The following is a 7,259-nucleotide window of genomic DNA, read 5'->3' as shown; positions in this document are numbered from 1 at the left end:
GGGGAGGGGATCGCTAGGGTTCGATCGGGCGGATAAGGGGGAGTGGATTGGATCGGGGGGAGTAGGGTACGTGGGGTAGGTTAGGGTTACGGTGGGAGGAGAGTGGGTTAGTAGGTAGGGGGTGGGCCGGCCTGGGGTTGGCCTGGTGGCCCAGTTGCCAGCTGGGCCGAGGCCCAAAGGGGGGGGTCTTTTCCTTTTTCTTTTTTTTGTATTGCTTTGTTTTCTGTTTTTATTATTTTATTTCTTTACTATTTTCATTTGAAGTTTCTTTTATTTTAGTTTTATAAAATACCAAATGAGCACCTAAATTAGTATTACTAATTAGTCCACTGCCAAAATTATTTTGGCACACTGTTAAATTAGTTTGTAATTGTTTATTTTTTTAAAGCATTTAAATAATTGTTCTCGCTACTGTTTTATTCATCTTATAGCATTTAAATGTTAAATAAAGTATGGTTTCTCCACCATAACCACCTATGCATTATCTGGCACTTTAGTTTTAATATTTAAAAGTTTTTGATGTTTGCCTCAATTTTGAATTTGAATTTGAATCGGTTTCGAACTAACGCGAGATTAACAACAGTAATTGAGGTGACGTGCCATCATTTGCAGAGGTTACTGTAGCTTAATTATCCTGGCGTCACAAAATTCTTCTTGAGTAGCGCTGATTTGTTGAGAAAGTAATGAATCGTGATCCTTCTGAAGATCTTCATGACTCACTCTTAGCTTCTCAAGATCTTGCTTTCTTTGAAGAAATTCGTAAGAAAGCTTCTCGTGATCAGATAAGAGAGTGTTATGATGACTTTGAAGGTTGTCAAACTTAGACTGAAGTCTCTGAAGATTTTCAGTTATGTCTTCGGTGCGGTCCATTTCATCACCCAACATATCATCACTTTTGTCTAGCATGTTTTGAAGTTTTTCAATAGCCTTTTGTTGTTTCACAGCAATCTTAGCAAGTTTAGAGTAGTTGGGCTTAAGATTTTCATCAGATTCATCCTCACTAGATTCAGAGGAGGGGTATTTTGTTACCTTGGCACCTTTTGCCATGAAGCAATAGGTGGGAGCGTAGTCATCATTGTCTTCGTCAGCCTTGTTGGTGCGATCAATTTCTTCAGAGTTGAAGATAGACTTGCTGACGAAAGCAGTAGCAAGAGCCAGACTCGCCACACCAGACTCGGACTCCTCAGAAGCCTCCTCTTCCTCATGTTCCTCAGATTCAGCTTCAGAGTCCATTTCCTTGCCAATGAATGCCCGAGCCTTCTTGGAGCTGCCCTTCTTGTGAGATGAAGACTTCGAGGTTTTTGATGATGAATATTTTGAAGATTTCTTCTTCTTCTTAGCGTCATCAGAACTGTAATCCTTGTATTTCTTCTTCTTTAATACCTTTTCCCATTGAGGACAATCCTGAATATAGTGACCAGGTTTCTTGCATCTGTGGCAAAGTCTTCTCTTATAGTCACTTGATGAGGAATCACTGCTTCTTGAGGATTTTCCAAAGCGACCACATCTTGAGAACTTCTGGAACTTCTTCACGAGCAGTGCTAGCTCCTGGCTCAATTCTTCAGGATCACCAAGGCTACTACCAGAGTCTTCATATTCATATTCAGACACAGCCTTGGCCTTCAGGGCACGTGTTTTGCCATAGCTTGAACCATAGATCTCTCTCTTTTCAGCAAGCTGGAACTCATGAGTATTTAGCCTCTCGAGGATATCAGCGGGATCTAGTGACTTGTAATCAGCTCGCTCTTGAATCATCAGTGCCAGAGTATCAAATGAGGAATCTAGCGATCTCAGCAATTTCTTCACCACCTCATGGTCGGTGATGTCAGTGGCCCCAATCGCTTGAAGCTCATTTGAGATGTCAGTGAGGCGATCGAAGGTTTGCTGAACATTTTCATTGTCGAGTCTTTCGAAGCGGTTGAAGAGATTGCGAAGAACGTCAACACGAGAGTCACGTTGAGTTGAGACTTCTTTGTTTACTTTGGAGAGCCTATCCCAGATAAGCTTAGCAGTTTCCAAAGCACTCACTCTACCATACTGTCCTTTACTCAGATGACCACATATGATATTCTTCACTTGAGAATCGAGTTGCTTGAATCTCTTCACATCAGCAGCATTCAGAGAAGGTGTGACTAAGGGAACACCATTTTGCACAACGTACCAGAGATCTTTGTCAATTGCTTCAAGATGCATTCGCATCTTATTCTTCCAGTAGGGGTAGTCCGTGCCATCGAAGGTAGGACACCCAGCGGAGACCTTGATCATACCTGCGGTCGACATAACTAAAACTCCAGGTGGTTAAACCAAAATCACATAGAACAAGGGAGTACCTTGCTCTGATACCAATTGAAAGTGCATTATATCGACTAGAGGGGGGTGAATAGGCGATTTTGATGAATTCTTCACTGAGGAATTTGCCGGTGAGGAAATTCCTTAGCGAAGAACTACTAGCAGCGGAATAAGCACTCAGAAGTAAGCATAACAAGATACAGACTTAGTCATCATGATGAAATGAAGACAAGCACGGAGTACAGAAAGCGTAAACACAGGATAACACAAGATAAAGACAAACAGACTGAAGAAATTGAACTGAGGAAATTGAGAAAGTCTTCAGTCAAAGTCTTCAAACACAGATATGAACAATCACTCAACACAGTAATGAGGAAATGAAAGAGTTGAGGAAATAGAACCAGTAAGGTTGGTGAAGACAATGATTTGTTAGACCAATTCCAATTGCTGTCTCAGTTGTACGTCTGGTTGGAGTGGATGTGTATTTAAAATCGAGGACACATAGTCCTGGACACCTAGTCGCTGAGCACGCAGCTCTGGACACCAAGTCCTCACCGTATTCTCCTTGAACTAAGGTCACACAGACCTCGTCCAATCACTCGTGGTAAGTCTTCAGGTGACTTCCAAACCTTCACAGACTCGGTCACTTGGCGATCCACAATTCCTCTTGGATGCTCTAGACCATGACGCCTAACCGTATGGAAGAAGCACAGTCTTCAAAGGTAACAAGCGTCGGGTCCACGCAGGATCAATCTCTTCAGTGATGCTCAATCACTTTGGGGTTTGTAGGTGTTTGGGTTTGGGATTTTCCTCACTCGATGATTTTCGCTCAAAGTCCTCGGAGGATGGGTTGCTCTCAAATGACAAGTGTCTAGTTCTCTCGGAGCAGCCAACCAGCTAGTGGTTGTAGGGGGCGGCTATTTATAGCCTAGGGAGCAGCCCGACATGATAAGACATAAATGCCCTTGTCTGATATGACTGTTAGGTGGATAAGATATTTCGGGACAGCTGGCGTGTAGCACAGCAACGGTCGGAAATTTGACTATCAAATTCCTCAGGGCTATCATGTTCCTTACTGTGTAGGCAATCCGCACTGGCGAATTCCTAACTCCTCAGTCAGAACAAATTCCTCAGCGACCAAAAGAACTTCATCTCTGTCACTGAAGAAATTGACTGAACTGTATGAGATTTCCAAAGGCTTCACTCGAAGGGTTTGGTAGGTGTAGGATTTTGAGTTGAGCATCACTTGGAAATTTTTCCTTAGTATTTCCTCGACCCCCTTTAATAGTACGGTATTTCCTATGACTCAAGAAAGAGAAGAACAAAATTATGAAAATGAAAGTCTTCAAGCTTCATATTCCTCACATGAATATCAAGTCTTCACGGATACACCAATTTCTTCACTTTCAAAGTCTTCATGAAAGTCTTCAGAAATACCAAAATCTTCAGTCGAAGATATTCATTTTTAGGGGTCGACTTTCCCTGTAAATATCAAACTCCTCATAGACTTATAGACCTGTGTACACTTACAAACGCATTAGTCCCTTAACCTATAAGTCTTCAATACACCAAAATCACTAAGGGGCACTAGATGCACTTACAATAAGGAAAAATGACGTCTCTCCGGCGCTTGATTGAGACAGCACCAAGTTCCAAGCTCTGTCTGCTAGCACATTCATTTTGGCGGTTTAAATAGAATAACTCTCTGAAGAGTAACATGTTGGGCTCTTCTCCAAGATACACCTCGCTGAACATTTGAAAATTGTAGATATTCGACACGGAATTGGGTCCGATGTCTTTTGGGCGGAGATCGAAGAAATGCAGGATGTCTCTAAAGAATTTTGAGCCGGGTGGTGAGAAACCCCAGTTCATATGATCTGAGAAAACAATCACCCCCCTTCTTTGGGTTGAGGCCTTTCTTCTGTCGGGTCAGGAGCACGATAAGACATGACATCCCTTTTCGGTAGGTAACCAACTTTCACAAAGTCTTGGAGAGTCTGCTCGGTAACGATGGATGGAACCCAGTTGCATGAGGTGCTTGTCTTGGGTGCCATGATAATGGAAGCCTAAGAAAGGATAAAAATTCCGGTTCAAATTTAAGCCAGAGGAAATGTCAATATTCAAGATGGCGGCTTATCTAGGGGCCTAATGGTATGAGGATAATTATGACAGATTCTTTAAGTCGCCACAAGCATCATTGACAGTTCAAGTATTTAAGCCGCCATGGGCGGTCAAGATTATTAACTAAAGCATTATCTTCTAAAGCTGATGATAAGAGTCGTCATGCCTAGGGGGATCTAACAGATACAGATTTTTGCCTAAGTGTGGCACAAACAAGTTTCACAAAGTGCAGTTGATATTTTGGATCAAACAGCTGTTCAGAAAAGAAAATATTCTAGACCTAAAAACAGAGTACAGATGAGTTCATCAGCTCTAGAAGGCCTCTTTGCAATATAAAGGGATCTGCTGATATCAAAAATGCGTGTGAAACAATAATCGCGTAAGTTTTACACTATTCTTGGATCAGAGGAGGCTGCAGTACAGAGCTATGAAGAACCAAGATGAATAGCGAAGAACACAAGAAAAACCTACGAACCCTAATGCAGATCTGGAGCAGGGAAGAAGAAAAGCTTACGACTGCAGGGGTGTTGCGGAGGTTCGCCGCCGTTTTCTGGACAAACTCAGATTGATGCAGCGGCCAAAGTCGATGAAGATGAGGGGCGCCGCGGCGGCGGCGAAGCTCGAGCACCAGCAGGGTGCGCGAGGAAGAAGATGCGGAAAGAAGAAGAATGAGAAAGGACCCAGTCGGGTCTATTTATAAGGGAAAACTGATGACTAGGCGCGAATAACGAGGAGGCCAAAGACATAAGTTATCCAACTACAAGGACGCTTCGATTTTCGGGACGGTCTTTAAGATAAGGATCCGTTGAGATATACTGTATAAAGTATAAATTGATGGCAGATGACGTCACGGCAGGTTATCCCAAATCCGGAGGATGACGTCACGACGGGTTAAGTTATCACACAAGCAGGGAGCACAAGATTTTTCTTAAGTGTTGAAGATTCATATGAACCAGTTCAAATCACTGGGGCCTAATGTTGGGGATATAACTATTAGGCATGACCCGCCCAGGAGGGGCCGGGTCACGCCTATGATGAAGCCCGCGAAGACACGTGAAGATGATGGCTCACTTAAAATCCCAAAGGCCCATAGGCGATTTAAGGCCTGTAGAGATAAACCGCCATGTATGCATAACTTGTATTGTAAGTAAGGAATAGAGAGAGACCGAGCCGGGCACCGTTTATGAACCGGCCGGGACTCTGTGAGCCGCTGGGCGTCGACCTCTGTATATAAAGGGACGGTCTGGCGGCGGTTCAGGTCAAGTAACATCAGATCGAGAACTAGGTCAAGAGGATTCGCTCCTTGGTTATCGATTCATAAGTAATCCCACCCAAAACTGGATCGTAGGCTTTTACCTTCACCACAAGGGGCCGAACCAGTATAAACCTCGTGTCCTTTGTCCCGTTTAAGCCCTTTAAGCTTCCTAGTTGCGATGGCTCCACGACTAAGTCCTTACTCTAGGACATCGGACGTGACAATTCCACGACACCGGGGGCTTTCGTATCGCTGCCCCTGAGCCACCATCGTCAACCACAACATGGGGAGAAACGCCAGATACTTCGGGTTTGGGTTTGTGTTGCCAAAATATGAAACACCATGAACTTCAACATTAATTTCTTAGTGACAACAACGACGAGTACTTTGGGTTTTCCAAAGAAGGATCCGATCATGCTAAAATTTCTAGTGAAGTTCATTTTGTGCTTAAGTTGTGCCAAAGGGTAAAACAGTGATTTTTGGCCTAATTTTGCAATGTGGTCCTATTGTCATGAAACTGTATGACCTCTCTTACATATGCACAATCTGATAATAAATATGATTGTTGAAGGATTACTGGAGATTGCTTATTTTTTCGATGGATCGGCATTGGTGACAATCTATAATAAATAACAAATCATCAAAAGGCTTGAATAAGGCCACCTCCTTCACCTCCTCATTTATGGGCACTTGAGGAGTTGATTCCTAAGGCTTTGGACCCCGTTTGGTGCGGGCATCGCCAAGATATAATAGAATGCATTCGGTGCCCTCTTCACGTGTGAGACATTGAAAGAGTTTTAGAAGGTCTAACATAAGAAACAAAACATCAACATGCAAATGCCGATGGAGAAGCATGAGAAGAGGACGGTGGAATAAGAGATCCAAGTTCTACGCATTGGAAGAAGATATGGCGGTTGTACATTAGAAACCCTAGATAAAAGCCATGACGTTTAGAGAAGACGCGAAACTGCCAAATGCCAAAGGAAATGAGGAGGAAAGAAAATATTGGTTAAGCAAGGTATACTCCGCATTCTGTCGCACATAGTAATGTGCGGCTCAGCTACATAGTTACATTGTCAGAGAGATGGGCAAACTTTGATCAAGCTGGCTCTATTATCATTACCGAATCTTCTTAATTTTGACAACACGACAAAAAATACTATACAACAGGCACGAGGATGATTTGTGAGGGAAATGTTAGTGTCCAGAAGTTCCCTGGGTGGGCATGGCAAAATGAACGTTTTTATGGCAATTTATGTCATCGCATCTAAGAAAAATTTCCTTAGGAAGCATGACAAATCCTAGGGAAAAACTGAATTAGGCGGATTTGTCATCCTCGCTAAAGAAAATTTCCATCCGTGGACATCACACAATTGCCATGAAAAACGTTCTATCCGTGAACATCACACAATTGACACGAGGTAGAAACTTTGCAAAGTTCCTATCTAAGCTAATTCAACATTTGCTTTAGGATGTTGGCTTCAACATGTTTCGTCCCGCAAAGAGACATGGAAGACTAATTGTACGCATACCGACGGTTTACAGGCTTATTAGTAATGAATGGTCGGGATTAAATTTAGGGAGCGGGCACACA

The sequence above is a fragment of the Triticum dicoccoides genome, chromosome 1B (assembly GCF_002162155.2).
Source record: "Triticum dicoccoides isolate Atlit2015 ecotype Zavitan chromosome 1B, WEW_v2.0, whole genome shotgun sequence".
In the NCBI taxonomy this organism is placed as follows: Eukaryota; Viridiplantae; Streptophyta; class Magnoliopsida; order Poales; family Poaceae; genus Triticum; species Triticum dicoccoides.
The sequence above is the reverse complement of the archived record's forward strand: the minus strand, read 5'-3'. Positions refer to the sequence as shown.